The following is a 15,764-nucleotide window of genomic DNA, read 5'->3' as shown; positions in this document are numbered from 1 at the left end:
AGTCATTTTAAATATTACTATTTTATACATACAAATTATACCCATCCACATTTTTTTACCAAATTTTCTTTATTTTTTACCCCCTTTTCGTAGTATCCAATTGTCTTGTCCCATCGCAGCAATTCCTGTACAGCCTCCGGAGAGGCTCCAGAGAGTCTTCTGAAACACAACCCCGCCAAGCCACACTGCTTCTTGACACAATGCATGCTTAACCCGGAAGCCAGCCACACCACTGTGTCAGCGAAAACACCATACACCTCCTGACCGTGTCAGTGTGCATGTGACGGTCCGCCACAGGAGTCGCTACAGCACGATGGGACAAGAACATCCCTACTGGTCAAACCCTCCCCTAACTCGTACGACGCTGGGCCAATTGTGCGTTGCCTCATGGGTCTCCCGGTCGCAGCCAGCACGGGTATCGAACCAGCATCTGTAGCAATGCAGTTTGTTCTGCGATGTAGTGTCTTAGACCGCTGTGCCACTCGGGAGGCCCCAGCCACAAAGTTTTTAATGTTTATCAATTGTCTTGCACAAAGTATCTAAATATTAAAATACGACTTGAACGGGACTCTTAAAGAATTTAATTGAAATGTTAATACATTTTTGGGATCGCAGAAACAATGAAAGAAATATGGAAAAATAAATAAATAATAAAATGTTAATTATATAAAGCAGCCCGTGTAATCATCTGCCAGAGAGTAGCCACAATCAGCCCGAGCCCCAAGTAATACATTTGGGACAGACAACTCACACCGGAATCGGCCCAAGCTCAATCCTAGTCATAAGTAATACTGCCGAAGGTGGCCCAGACTCTCAGCCAGAATCAGCCCAGATCCACTGTGCTAGCTGGGAATATACAAATATGTATTTTACAGTTATAAGGAAGGTGAAATCTTGTAGTTAGTCGTTTTTATAAATTGATTATACTATATTTTGAAAAGATCTAAGTAATTTCAAGCCTTATTCATACAGTTTTGTTGAATATGAAATAAATGATATGAAATATTTCATATCTTCATATTTGTTATCATATTTGTACTGTGTACTTGAGCTTGTGTCCTCAAAAGTGACTATACCTCAGAAATATATAACTAATTTTACCGGAAAGACACGGTCCCGTGTGGCTCAGTTGGTAGAGCATGGCGCTTGCAACGCCAGGGTTGTGGGATCATTCCCCACGGGGGGACCAGGATGAATATGTATGAACTTTCCAATTTGTAAGTCGCTCTGGATAAGAGCGTCTGCTAAATGACTTAAATGTAAATTTTAATGTTTCTTGGAGTATGCAGCATTACTAGTGTTTATGGTCCTCTCATGATAAATAATAACTTTTGGGGATTACGTAGATTACATTTTCGATTACATTTAGTTACATTTATTAAATAACATTATTTGAATGCTCTCTGAACGTTACAAAAGTTTTTCTTGTGTTTTTTTTATGACAAGTTTTCTTAAAGTTATGAGAAAGGAATGTATGTTTTTATATAAAATTCTTAGAACATTTTCTGAACGATACTAAAGTTTTGTGGTTTTATGGAAAGTTTTCTTAATGTTCTCGGAACGGTCAATGAACAATTTGAGAACATGGCTTAAAACCATGAGGTACTGAAATTCCAGAAGAATAATGTTTCTTAACATTCTATAAACTATTTGAGAACATTCCTATTGTCAAACCCGTTGGCGAACGTTTCGAGAACATTACCAACATTGAAATTAAATGTAACCATTTTTTTACTTTTAGGAAACGTTCTGTTAAAGTAATGAAATACCAAGAAAATTTATATTTTATATAAAGTTCTAACCTTTTACAGCAGTGGGCTAAATCAGGGCCACACAGAATGTTTCTTGTAGTCTTAAACAAATCTACTTTGAAACAAAAGTATACACTTCACACACAAGGTTATGGGCTTAAAAAAGAAGACCCCTGTACCATGTCAGATATAGAGTTTAAATGTATTACATTTTGTGTTTGCATCCCTAAATTACACTTTATATACATCACTGAAAAAAGACTGGGGAAAAAAATGTTTGACATAGAAACACTGAATTTTCGGCGTAATTTTTTTACAATTGTTATTAATTATGAAATTATATTAATAACATTCCACTCATGAGGCCACTAAGTCATTTGACTGAAGGAAAGGGCTACATGTGCTGATAATGTTCCAAAGCCAAGCAACTGTCCTGCACCATTCCCAGAAAGTTGTGGGAATGTTGTACGCAGAATAACCATAAGAAACCACGATCTCACCAAGCTCAAATAAACATATGGTTCTCAGAACGTTATGTGCTAGCTGGGATGTCGTTTTTGTAGAACTTTCCAGACGAAAACCAAGTAAATTCCACAAATTGGGTCCCTGCTGTGGAGACTGGAGAGCACTTCTGGGTCAAGTACAGTAGTACCATTATTTATTCTACACACCACAATTGTTTGGTAATATGTGCAAAAAACACTGAGTGTCAGAGTCACTCCTGTGTTATGATATAGATTAGTGGGGTTATCTCAGGGTGATGGTGAGTTATTAGATGTGTAATTACAACATCATGCTAGATATTGAGAAGGGCCTTTGGTTTGCAGGTAGGTGCCTGGGGTCCCAGAGGGGACCTGCATTGCTCAAAGTGTTGCCACTGTCTATGTGCACATCTGGGCCGGCTGGCTCTGCATGGTCAGGTGTTGTCCGCCTGCCTGCCTGCCTGGGAATAAGGCCACAGCTGCAGGGTGCACAGTTCCTCTCCTCTCCCTCCCCTGCATGGTGGGGAGAGAAAACAGACCTGGGTTCAAATAGAATTCAAAATCTTTCAAATGCTTAATTGAACTTGCCTGGCACAGAGGATTTCATCAAATATGGCACCTCAGATAGGCTCAAACAAATGCTCAAAGTATTTGAAAGATTACAAATACTATTTGAACCCAGGTCTGGGAGACCGAGACACACTTGTGACCAGAGGCAAGGGATGCAGCAGTAGCAATAGTAGGCAGATCATTTCCCTAGGCGAGGGATGGATTATTGCACACATCAGCAAAACACCAAACCTCAGCTCGTGCTCCACGTTTCTAAATGCTAAAACAAGCTGCACTAAGGGATATCTGTTCTGCACTAGGTCAGTGATGTTAAGAAAGATAGTGTGATTGATAGCACTGATAGATTAAAATGTCATGGGGTTTGTGCCAATATGTTTCTAATTAAATGTGGCCTTTGTAGGTTTTTCATTCTTAATTTCAAAGTAAGTTGATGTTGTGAGAGATGGACATGATCATCACAATGATCTGTAACCTACAGCGGAATGTGTTAACTGTGAGTGGCTTTGAGCATGTGTATGTGTGCGTGTGTGTCTGTATGTGGGCTCAAGGGCCGTGTACAGATCATTCAGGGAGCAGGTGCTCCAAATTCATAATTCACATCTCAAATTCATGACATAATAACTGCCTCTGTAGCAATTTGTGTTGTTGTTGTTGGAGCATAGGCCTTTTTATTTCTGCAACAGCAAACTCACTCATCACAAATTGTAAGCAAGCTACACTGAACAAAAATATAAACGCAACATGCAGCAATTTCTAAGAGTTCATAAAAGGAAATCAGTCAATTTAAATGAATTCATTGGGCTCTAATCTATGGATTTCACATGACTGGGAATACAGATATGAATCTGCTGGTCACAGATACATAAAAAAAGGTTGGGGCTTGGATCAGAAATCCAGTCAGTATCTGGTGTGTCCTCCACTTGCCCCATGCAGCACGACACATCTCCTTCGCATAGAGTTGATCAGGCTGTTGATTGTGGCCTGTGGAATGTTGTCCGACTCCTCTTCGATGGCTTTGTGAAGTTGCTGGATATTGGTGGAACTGGATCGTGCTGTTGTACACGTCAATCCAGAGCATCCCAAACYTGCTCAATGGGTGACATGTCTGGTGAGTATGAAGGCCATGGAAGAACTGGGACATTTTCAGCTTCCAGGAATTGTGTACAGATCCATTAGGCATTATCATGCTGAAACATGAGGTGAATGGATTGACGTGTACAACAGCACGATCCAGTTCCACCAATATCCAGCAACTTCACACAGCCATCGAAGAGGAGTCGGACAACATTCCATAAGATGAATGGCACGACAATGGGCCTCAGGATCTCGTCACTGTATTTCTGTGCATTCAAATTGCCATCGATAAAATGCAATTGTATTTGTTGTCTGTAGCGTATGCCGGACCAACACTTTAACCTACATTTTGCATTTATATTTTTGTTCAGTGTTGTTACAGTGACTCCTAAAGACTTAACATCTGAAAAAGACGGTAGGCTATCAGCTGATCATTGACGTTGATGATTGATGTAAAGCTAGCGCAATATTTTTTTTACTGATTGAGGTATATCTTTAATGCTCTTAAARACTAACTTCATAATATAGCCTAATCATATTTAGAATCTTCCTGATATATGTCTGGGTTGCAGGTGGCTAGTGTGGAAATGTTTGTAGCCTATGTATATGGTGGTTAGCCGCCTGTGTTCAGCTCTTCATTTGTAAATCAGGAGGTGCCGGAACAAAAAGTGAGCGCAAGAGGGTGACCTGAGGAGCTCTGAGGTAATGTACTGCAGGGTTTCCCAAACTTGGTCCTGGGCCCCCCTGGGTGCACTTTTRCCCCCCTGACACTACATTGCGGAATCAAATAATAAAACTTGATGATGAATTGGTTATTTTAATCAGCTGTGTAGTGCTAGGGAAAAAAACGAAATGTGCAAGACCGACTTTGGCAAACCTTGGCCTACCGGAATACATGAGAGGGAAAAATGCACCTTTATAATAATCCTCACATTTGTTTTGTGGCATAAAGTAGAGGCACTTACAGAAGTTGCACACAAGGAAAATATTTTGTAGCCCAGTGTCCGGAAAAATGTGGCCTTTTACCAATGCATTTCATGTAGTTCTATGTCATTTTAGGCTACATCACAGGTGATTTTGGCATAAAAACAATTTATACCGCACAAATGATCGAAATGAGGCTACTTTGACACTGACAAATAGAATATGAGATCAATAAAAACAACCTCTTCTTTAATCCATCAACAGCCTAGGCCTAGGTGTGTGGAAACACTCATATTGTACAATATAAGGACAAAATTGTAGTCTTAAAAAGCTTTACAGTTTCACTGACACACCCATGATGCACAGCTCACTGTCCAGCAATGCTCGAGCTGCGCAAAAGCCTATCTCTTATTTTACTTTGTAAAACAATGTTCGCTCATTAGGCCTATTTGGGAGTTGATAAAATATTTTGGCAGCCTATAGCAGACAGATTAGTCTTCTCTTTTCAGCAGGAGCAATTTGCTTTGCAACCTGTGTTTTCCCGCAATTGTATTTGAAATATTGTGGATGGCCTGTTTTGTCTTCACTGACAGTTTTGCCGTGTGTTCCCGACTGTGGGCTTTGCCTTGTCATTGGGCTACACACAATCCACAGCTAGCCTAATAAAAATAAAATAAGCTATTGATCCTCTGCGGCTAAATTATAGGCCTACTCATGGTGTAGTATTTGAAATTATTTCATTTCTTTCTGAACAGACAGCAGTAATTCTATAACTTTGGCAAATGTATTTGAATTGATCAGGGTGCTGCAGCACCCGCCGGCACCCTTCCTGAAAGGATTCTATAAGGAAATAAATGATGAAGTGCTGCTGCGCATAGGCTATTAGCCAATCAAACCAAATATTGATGATGATGTAAATCAAGTGTTATCAAGTGTTAAAGCTGCAATATGTAACTTTTTGGGCGACCTGACCAAATTCACCTTAGAGAAATGTGTCACGATCGTGTGGAAGAGATTCGGACCAAAACGCAGCATGAGGAAAATAAGCCATCTTTTTTTAATTAAATGAACGAAGATGAACATAAAACGAAAACACTATACAAACAAACGATCGTGAAGCTAAATAACGTAGTGCACACACACAGGCTACAAACGTTCTACATAGACAATTCCCCACAACAAACTAAAGCCTATGGCTACCTTAAATATGGCTCCCAATCAGAGACAACAGAAACCAGCTGTCTCTAATTGGGAACCCATTCAGGCAACCATATACTTTCCTAGACAACTACACACAACATAGACACAGCTAGACAACTATACTAAACATAAAGCCAGCTACTCTAAATAAACCCCCTAAACCTTACAATCACCCTGGACACTACAAAACCCACATAAATACCCATGTCACACCCTGACCTAACTAAAATAATAAAGAAAACAAAGAATACTAAGGCCAGGGCGTGACAAAATGTGAGTTATAGATCTGTCATTATCATGGAAAGAAAGTCGACGAAGCTGTATATCTGCTCTATGTYCTCTGTTTCTATGCGTATATAACCCCTTTCATGAGCACGTTTCAGGAGTTAACCCCTCAGAAGTACTTCCACACAAGCGTAAGACATTGGATACAATGACTTCATGCTGAACACTTCTGTCTAATGACCGACATATTCAGTGCTGACACCAGCAAAAGCAGGAATTGTACCTGTAAATGCAAAAGTACCTGTGATTCAAGGTAACATAATTATTGATGGTGAATTCCTTAAGAGATATCTAAGTACACAGACATAGTTGACATTTCAATAGATATAGTATGAAGGCCAAAGCACCTTGAGGTCGACAGTGAAAAGGGAAAATAAAATACAGCGGAATGGCCAGACTCAAGAGGGAAATGAGGCCATCCTCCTGCAGCCCACACATGGCCTGTGTGACCTGTCCTCCTTTGAGCTTGGTGATTGACCAGAGTCGCTGATGTGCATTGTTGCTCCTAGGCTGTTCACTTATCATCCAACTGAAAGTTAAACAACAGTCAATATTTCATAGACAGGAARAAACTGAAATTATTTAAAGCTTGATTTTCCCCCTTTTCCGTATTCCTTCCTTCCTCTTTTCCTGGACACAGTATTTCTTGACTGGAGCTTAAATAATTCCATTGGAATCCTCTTAGGATGGGTTCCCAGCACTTGGCAATTAAACAATTACATTTAATCAGCATGGGGCGACGCTTCCAGTCACCCTCATTTCAGACGTTGATTAAAAGCAATTCTGCTGTGGTTATTGCAGACGACTTTATAACACTGCGGTTCACATAGGTTTACTGCATGGTGATGTGAGGGGTCAGATTGGATGGCATTACGGCAAGTTTACTTCACTGGTGGGTGAGACAAGAGGAGAGCTGTTTTATTCTCCTGATAACTAGAGGTGAAATGACAGATTCACAGTCAGTAGACGTGCATGGATTGTCCTGTCCCTAATCAGACATGGTTAAAGAGCGACTGCCTTTAAAAAGCAACGAATCCCTTTAAAAATGGCCTATGTGGCATCGATATGAGTCAGAAACAGTTATTCTAGTGTCAAAACTGAATACAAAGTGTAAATAGGATCATTTTTTGTCATAAAGTCTGTCTCTTCTAAAACAGAGTTGGGAACATCCGTGCGTCACAACGGGTAAATTACGTTTGGGTTTTGATTTGATGATGTACATTTGCTCACTAAATGGGTGAACAGCTGCAGTGATTTCTCTCTATCCAGTAGCATAGACAGTGAGACAGACCTGCCCAGCAATTTTACAGAAGACAACACATCACACATTTTTAACATGAGAAATACTGCACCATACTCCTTAGWTAAATGTAAAATTGTGCAACTAAAACTTTCTCGGCAAAACTGTCAAAATTAATTACAGATTTCTTGAGTTATCTAAGATTAATTCTGTGGATTTTGAGGAAGTGAAATAYGCTTCCACGTCTACAGTGTCACATTGGGGACAAACATCATTAACCAAACGCGGAATCGGTGTCACGTATACTCCCTCTCCGGCCTCTAGGTCATCAGGCTGCTGATTATCCCGCACACCTGTCACCATCGTCAAGCGCACCAGCGCCTCATGACACTCACCTGGACTCCATCACCTCCTTGATTATCTTCCCTATATCTGTCACTCCCCTTGGTTCTTTCCTCAGGTGTTATAAATGTTTGCAAATGTATATATATATATAGAAAATGAAATACCTTATTTAAATAAGAACTCAGGCGTTTTGCTATGAGACTCGAAATTGAGCTCAGATGCATCCTGTTTCGATTGATCATCATTGAGATGTTTCTACAACGTCATTGGAGTCCACCTGTAGTAAATTCAATTGATAGGACATGATTTGGAAAGGCACACACCTGTCTATATAAGGTRCCACAGTTGACAGTGCATATCAGAGCAAAAACCAAGCCATGAGGTCGACGGAATTGTCCCTAGAACTCCGAGACAGGATTGTGTCGAGGCACATATCTGGGGAAGACTACCAACTTTTTTTTCAGCATTGAAGGTCCCCAAGAACGCAGTGACCTCCATCATTCTTAAATGGAATAAGTTTGGAACCACCAAAACTCTTCCTAGAGCTGGCCGTCCAGACAAACTGAGCAATCGGGAGAAGGGACTTGGTCAAAGAGGTGACACAGAACCCAACGGTCACTCTGAAAGAGTTCTAGAGTTCCTTTGTGGAGAACCATCTCTGCAGCACTCTACCAATCAGGCTTTCATGGCAGAGTGGCCAGACGGAAGCCACTCCTCAGTAAAAGGCACATGAAATGCCGCTTGGAGTTTGCCAAAAGGCACCTAAAGACTCCCAGACCATGATAAACCAGYTCCTCTGGTCTGATGAAACCAAGACTGAACTCTTTGGCCTGAATGCCAAGCATCACGTCTGGAGGAAACAAGTCACCATCTGTACGGTGAGGCACGGTGGTGGCAGTATCATGCTGTGGGGATGTTTTTCAGTGTCTTGGACTGGGGGACTAGTCAGGATCGAGGGAAAGATGAACGGAGCAAAGTACAGAGAGATCCTTGATGAAAACCTGCTCCAGAGCTCCCAGGACCTCGACTGGGGCGAAGGTTCACCTTCCAACAGGACATTGACCCTAAGCACACAGTCAAGACAACGCAGGAGAGGCTTCGGGACATGTCTCTGAATGTTCTTGAGTGGCCCAGCCAGAGCCCGGACTTGAGAGACCTGAAAATAGCTGTGCAGCGACACTCCCCAATCAAACCTGACAGAGCTTGAGAGGATCTGCAGAGAAAAATGGGAGAAACTCCCCAAATATAGGTGTGCCAAGCTTGTAGCGCCATATGAGAAGACTCGAAGCTGTAATTGCTGCCAATGTTTCTTAAACAAAGTACTGAGTAAAGGGTATGAATWCTTATGTAAATGTGATATTTCAGTTTTTATTTTATACATTTGCAAAAATGTCTAAGAACCTGTATTTGCTTTGTCATTATGGGGTAATGTGTGCAGATTAATGAGGGAAAATTTTAGATGAGGCTGTAACGTAACAAAATGTGGAAAAAGTCAAGGGGTCTGAATACTTTCCGAATGCACTATATTCCTTGATTCTTCACCTGCTTCTCAAACTGGCAGAGAGAAGTAGCCGATGGAAGCAATGGAGGAGAAGGAACCTCAGATCTTCTTGAGAAATAGCCCCTTTCTCCATGTCTCCCTTCTCTCCTCTGACTCCCCTCTCCTCTGTCTCTCCTGTCTTCCCTCTCCCCTCCTCCCTTCTCTCCTGTCTCCTACATCCCCTCTCCTCTGACTCCCCTCTCCTCTGTCTCTCCTGTCTTCCCTCTCCCCTTCTCCCTTCTCTCCTGTCTCCTACATCCCCTCTCCTCTGACTCCCCTCTCCTCTGTCTCTCCTGTCTTCCCTCTCCCCTCCTCCCTCTCCCCTGTCTCCCCTCCATCAATCAATCCAATGTATTTATAAAGCCCTTTTAACATCAGCAGATGTCACAAAGTGCTTATATGGAAACCCAGTCTAAAACCCCAAACAGCAAGCAATGCAGATGTAGAAGCACGGMGGCTAGGAAAAACTCCCTAGAAAGGCAGGAAACTAGGAAGAAACCTAGAGAGGGACTAGGCTCTGAAGGGTGGCCAGCCCTCTTCTTGCTGTGCTGGGTAGAGATAAGAGTACACGGCCATTAAGGCCAGAACCTTCTTCAACCTTCTTCAAGATCTTCAAACGTTCATAGATGACCAGCAGGGTCAAATAATACACAGCACCATGAGTTGTAAAAGAGGTCCAGACCCATCGTCCTCTACTCTAGTGTCTCCCCTGTCATCTGTCTCCCTTCTCCCCTGTCTCCTCTCCACAGCACCATTGTTATGAGTTGTGATAGGGTCCAGGCCCAGCGTCCTACTCTAGTGCAACACAGGTGCCTGTAGTGTTAAGACAGTTGCCCCACTGGCTCTCCGGCCCTCTTAATTAGCAGCTTCCATCAGCTGGCAGTTGCAGACAGACAGAGGGCTTCAAGCATGACGGAGCCAATGTATAGCTTTCGTTGTAGGAACTAGTTCACAGTGCACTAGATCTCTGTTCTTTATAGATGGATATATCATGTGTGGGGTGAGGGGTACGCTGGTTTAATTTGATTAGTCAATTGAGGATAGGTAAAAGTTATTTGTAGGACATTTACCATTTGTTTCAGATGGAGAAATTCAGTATGTTGTTGTAGAGGGACAGATTAGTGAATTGAGCTTGAGTCCCGTGCCAGACAGAGAGACAGAGATATGAGTCAGATATGAGTCAGATACAAAAGCATTTATCTCAAATATAGGTAAAAACCTTCCTCAGTGAGTCCGGGAATGTAGCCAACAGTATACTCAGTATACTCAATAGCAGTATAATATCGGCGCTGCAACAATACTCTCTTCTAATGACATTCTCCCAGTAACTCCTTGCCTCTACATGTCACGGGGGAGAGGCGCTACAAAAAGTGATAATTACATGAAATATACATAGAGAATAAAGGGAGCATGTTTACATAACCAGGCCCATAAATATCTGACATTGTTCTCCGACTCCTTTTAAGCTGATCTCAGAGGGATGCCATTTTAATGACATGATGGTTTAAAGAGATGCTGCTACGTCTCGTTCCATATTTAATTAACTTTTGCTTTTCTGACGAGGCGGAGAGAAAAAAAAAGAAGAATGAAGAAAAGCGTGATAGAGACAAACACGATAGCGGAGGATCGACAATAACAAATAGCTGGGAGAACAGAGAGTGAAGCGGAGGGAGCACGGAGACCTTGTCACGCTTTTGTGAGCTGTTTACAATACAAGATATGCAAGAGAGGAGAGCGGCGGAGGGAGAGAGAGAGAGAGGGGTTAGGAAAAGGGGAGATAGAAAGAGGTGAAGATAGAGAGGGAGAGAGAAATAAGAGCGCTAAGGAGAGAGGGAATAGAGGGAAAAAGAGGGAGCAATGAAGAAAATGAGGGTGAGAGAAAGTAGGGAATAGAGAGAGTGAGAGAAAAGGAAAGAGAAGCAGGGGGAATGAGGCCTTTATATCCCACGAGGCACCATTATAGAGCATTTCCTAGTTCACCAATAAGCACAAGACATGAAGGAAAACAAATGACAAACTAACTGGTATTATGAGGCAATGCGATTAGCTCCCATTCTGCCCCACCTCAATAAGGCAAAACAAACAGAGACAAAAATAAGACAACAAAAAACATCTCCATTGTAGAGTTAGGGCCTACCCCCCTCTGCCGGTAAAGCATTCAATCAAACATACTGTATAATACCATGGAATGAATGATTCAAGTTGCATTAGCCCGAATACAGCTAAACCATACCCTTTCTATCTTCAGTATTGCAGTGTCTGTCTCTCTGTCTTACATTCTCTATCTACAGTATATATGCCCATATTAGTAAAGTTGTTGTTTTCTTGCTTGTCTCTCTCCTACTCTCCCACTCACTCAGGCTCAGAGCAGAGGCCATGCGAAGGCAAGTGATCGGCTCTTCCCTCCTTTGTCCACCCCCACCCCCCCACCCCCTTCCCTCCCGCGGCCCTGATGGCTAATGATCCCCCCTGCCTCCTGAACTGGGAGAAGCTGAAGGTGAGTCTCTCCCTCCAGTCATCATCTCCCATCCCACCATACTGCCCTAGCAGACCCAACAAGACAGCCAGCCACTTAAAACAGGATTCTTTTTTTTATTCTCCAAAATGAATTAAACACCAAGCAATGAAATATAGACTATGTGGGGTCAAACCCACAGGAGGTCTCTTGGCACCTGCATGCCAGTGTGATGGGAAGGTAAGGATAAAGACAAAGAGGAATTTGAGAGAGAGAGAGAGCTGAATATCAATAATGCAGCGTACATACAGCTAGCTAACTGTGTAAGTGGGAAGAACACAGCTCAAGAGTAAGCTGAACTCTAGATCACATAGGGCCAAGCTACATCGATATCTCCAATAAAATCAGTTCATTTAACATTATGATGGATCGTAGTATTACAGACAGTTGAGGTAGTATTTGTTATACTGTAGTAGTATTGTAGTGATGCATCATAGTGCCTGTGTTGTCATGTGTATTAGAGGAAGACAGTACATGGTGTTGCGTGGGGCGGGTGTTTCTCTGTTGCCAAGCTTCTGTGAATCTCCTCCAAGACACCATGTGCTGATATTCGATATTCACAGCTACACTTTTTTGTCCAATTATCACCTGAGACGTTGAGATATTTTTGTTCTTGCCATCCACACTTCTATAGCTCTTAAGTTTCTATATGTTTGTTTTAAGTCAATGTGATTAGTCTTTTTTTTTTTATCTTAAGGCTTCCTGTAAAGATGGATCTCACTGAGAGCCAATGACCCTCAAGATATAGAAGAATCTAGATGACTATGTGTTCTACCTGGAACTTGTAAGTAATACATATAGCAGCAAATACACATACACGGTTAAAGGGTCCACAGGTTACCCACCTATATAAGTAAGATATTACAACAATCTTCTTTTAAAGGGATACTTAATGATTTTGTTAATGAAGCCCTTTATCTACTACATCGCAAATCACTATTTATAGAATGTTTTCACTTTTGATGATGTCATCGGGTAGAAATGTTTTTGTCATATGTAGACACTGGTATGGTGCTGGAGATAATGAATATGAGGTTGAAAAGTGGCGGAATGAGCCCTTTGAACACAATTCAATATCCAGTCGGTCTACAAATGAATAACTGATATGTTGGATTCACATATCCATCTCAACCAAAAATCTAGGTTTTTAGTGAACAGCTGAGGGATGGGGCTGGAGAAATGTCACTATAGTGCATTCAGAAAATATTCACACCCCTTGACTTTTTCCACATTTTGAAACTTTACAGCCTTATTATAAAATGTATAAAATTGTTATTTTTCATCATCAATCTACACACAATACCCCACAATAACAAAGCAAAAACAGGTTTTTAGAATTGTTTGCAAATTTATTGCAAATAAAAATTGAAATATAACATTTACATAAGTAAACCCTTTACTCGGTACTTTGTTGATGCACCTCTGGCAGCGATTACAGCCTCGAGTCTTCTTGGGTATGACGCTACAAGTTTGGCACACTTGTATTTGGGGAGTTTCTCCCATTCTTCTCTGCAGATCCTCTCAAGCTCTGTCAGATTGGATGGGGAGCGTCACTGCACAGCTATTTTCAGGTCTCTGAAAATACGTTTGTTCAAGTCCGAGCTCCGGGCTGGGCCACAAAAGGACYTGCAGAGACTTGTCCTGAAGCCACTCCAGGATGCTGGACTTCTAGGCAGAGTTGCAAAGAAAAATCCATATCTCAAACTGGCCAATAAAAAGAAAAGATTAAGATGGGCAAAAGAACACAGACACTAGACAGAGGAACTCTGCCTAGAAGGCCAGCATCCCGGAGTCGCCTCTTCACTGTTGACATTGAGACTGGTGTTTTGCGAGTACTTTTTAATGAAGCTGCCAGTTGGGGACTTGTGAGGCGTCTGTTTCTCAAACTAGACACTCTAATGTACTTTTCCTCTTGCTCAGTTGTGCACCAGGGCCTCCCACTCCTCTTTCTATTCTGGTTAAAGCCAGTTTGGGAATAGTACACAGCGTTGTACAAGATTTTCAGTTTCTTAGCAATTTCTCACATGGAATAGCCTTCATTTCTCAGAACAAGAATAGACTGACGAGTTTCAGAAGAAAGTTATTTGTTTCTGGCAATTTTGAGCCTGCAATCGAACCCACAAATGCTGATGCTCCAAATACTCAACTAGCCTAAAGAAGGCCAGTTTTATTGCTTCTTTAATCAGAACAACATTTTTCAGCTGTGCTAACATAATTTCAAAAGGGTTTTCTAATGATCAATTAGCCTTTTAAAATGAGAAACTTGGATTAGGTAACACAACGTGCAATTGGAACACAGGAGTGATGGTTGCTGATAATGGGCCTCTGTACACCGATGTAGATATTCCATAAAAAATCTGCCATTTAGCTACAATAGTAATTTACAACATTAACAATGTCAACACTGTACTTCTGATCAATTTGATGTTATTGAACAGTAGTGTATATAAATACCAGAATTCCTATAATATCCTCCAATATTCTATATTTGCAACTTGGTATTGTATTTGGGTTGCTATAACATTTGGTTTGAAGTGAGTGAGGATTTGGGCATGCTTTTTGAACCAAGCTGCCCTATGCCTTACCACTCCCATTGCTTCACTAGCAGTGATGCTAATGCTGGCTGTCGGGTCATTGTCAGGATCAATGGATGAATCACTTCTTGTTAATAAAATGAATTATTACTAAAATCTTGGTGTACCGCCCCTTTAAGTGCCAGTAGTTTTTACCACATAAATATACTGAACAAAAATATAAACACAATATGTAAAGTGTCCTACGTTTCATGAACTGAGATAAAAGACACAATACATTTTCCATAGGCACACAAAGCTTATTTGTCTAAAATTTTGTGCACACATTTGTTTACATCCCTGTTAGTGAAAATTTTCCCTTTTGCCAAGATGATCCATCCACCTGACAGGTAAGGCATATCAAGAAGCTGATGAAACATCATTATCATTACACAGGTGCACTTTGTGCTGGGGATAATAAAAGGCCACTCTAAAATGTGCAGTTCTGTCACACAACACAATGCCACATATGTCTCAAGTTTTGAGGGAGCTTGCAATTGGCATGGAAATTGCAGGAATGTCTACCAGAGCTGTTACCTGAATTACCAGAATTTTATGTTCTTTTTTCTACCATAAGCCGCCTCCAACGTTGTTGTAGAGAATTTGGCGGTACGTCCAACCGGCCTCACAACCGCAGACCACATGTAACCACTTTAGCCCAGGACCTCCACATCCGGCTTCTTCACCAGCGGGATCGTCTGAGACCAGCCACCTGGACAGCTGATGTAAATGTGGGTTTGCACAACCCAAAAAATGTCTGCACAAACTGTCAGAAAGCGTCTCAGCGAAGCTCATCTGCGTGCTCTCCTTCCTCGCCAGGGTTTTAACCTGACTTCAGTGGGAAAATGCTCACCTTCGATGGCCACTGGCTGGAGAAGTGTGTTTTTCACGGATGAATCCCCATTTCAAATGTACCGGGCAGATGGCAGACAGCGTATATGGCGTCGTGTGGAAAAGTGGTTTGAGGACGACAACGTTGTGAAKAGAGAGCCCCATGGTGGCGGTGGGGTTATGGTATGGGCAGGCATAAGCTACGGACAACAAACACAACTGCATTTTATCAATAGAAATTTGAATGCACAGAGATACTGTGACGAGATCCTGAGGCCCATCCACCACCATCACCTCATGCTTCAGCATGATAATGCACGGTCCCATGTTGCAAGGATTGTACACAATTCCTGGAAGCTGAAAATGTCCCAAGTCTTTCATGGCCTGCATACTCACCAGACATGTCACCCATTGAGCACGTTTGGGATGCTCTG

Source organism: Salvelinus sp. IW2-2015, linkage group LG19 (genome assembly GCF_002910315.2).
Source record: "Salvelinus sp. IW2-2015 linkage group LG19, ASM291031v2, whole genome shotgun sequence".
In the NCBI taxonomy this organism is placed as follows: domain Eukaryota; kingdom Metazoa; phylum Chordata; class Actinopteri; order Salmoniformes; family Salmonidae; genus Salvelinus; species Salvelinus sp. IW2-2015.
The sequence above is the reverse complement of the archived record's forward strand: the minus strand, read 5'-3'. Positions refer to the sequence as shown.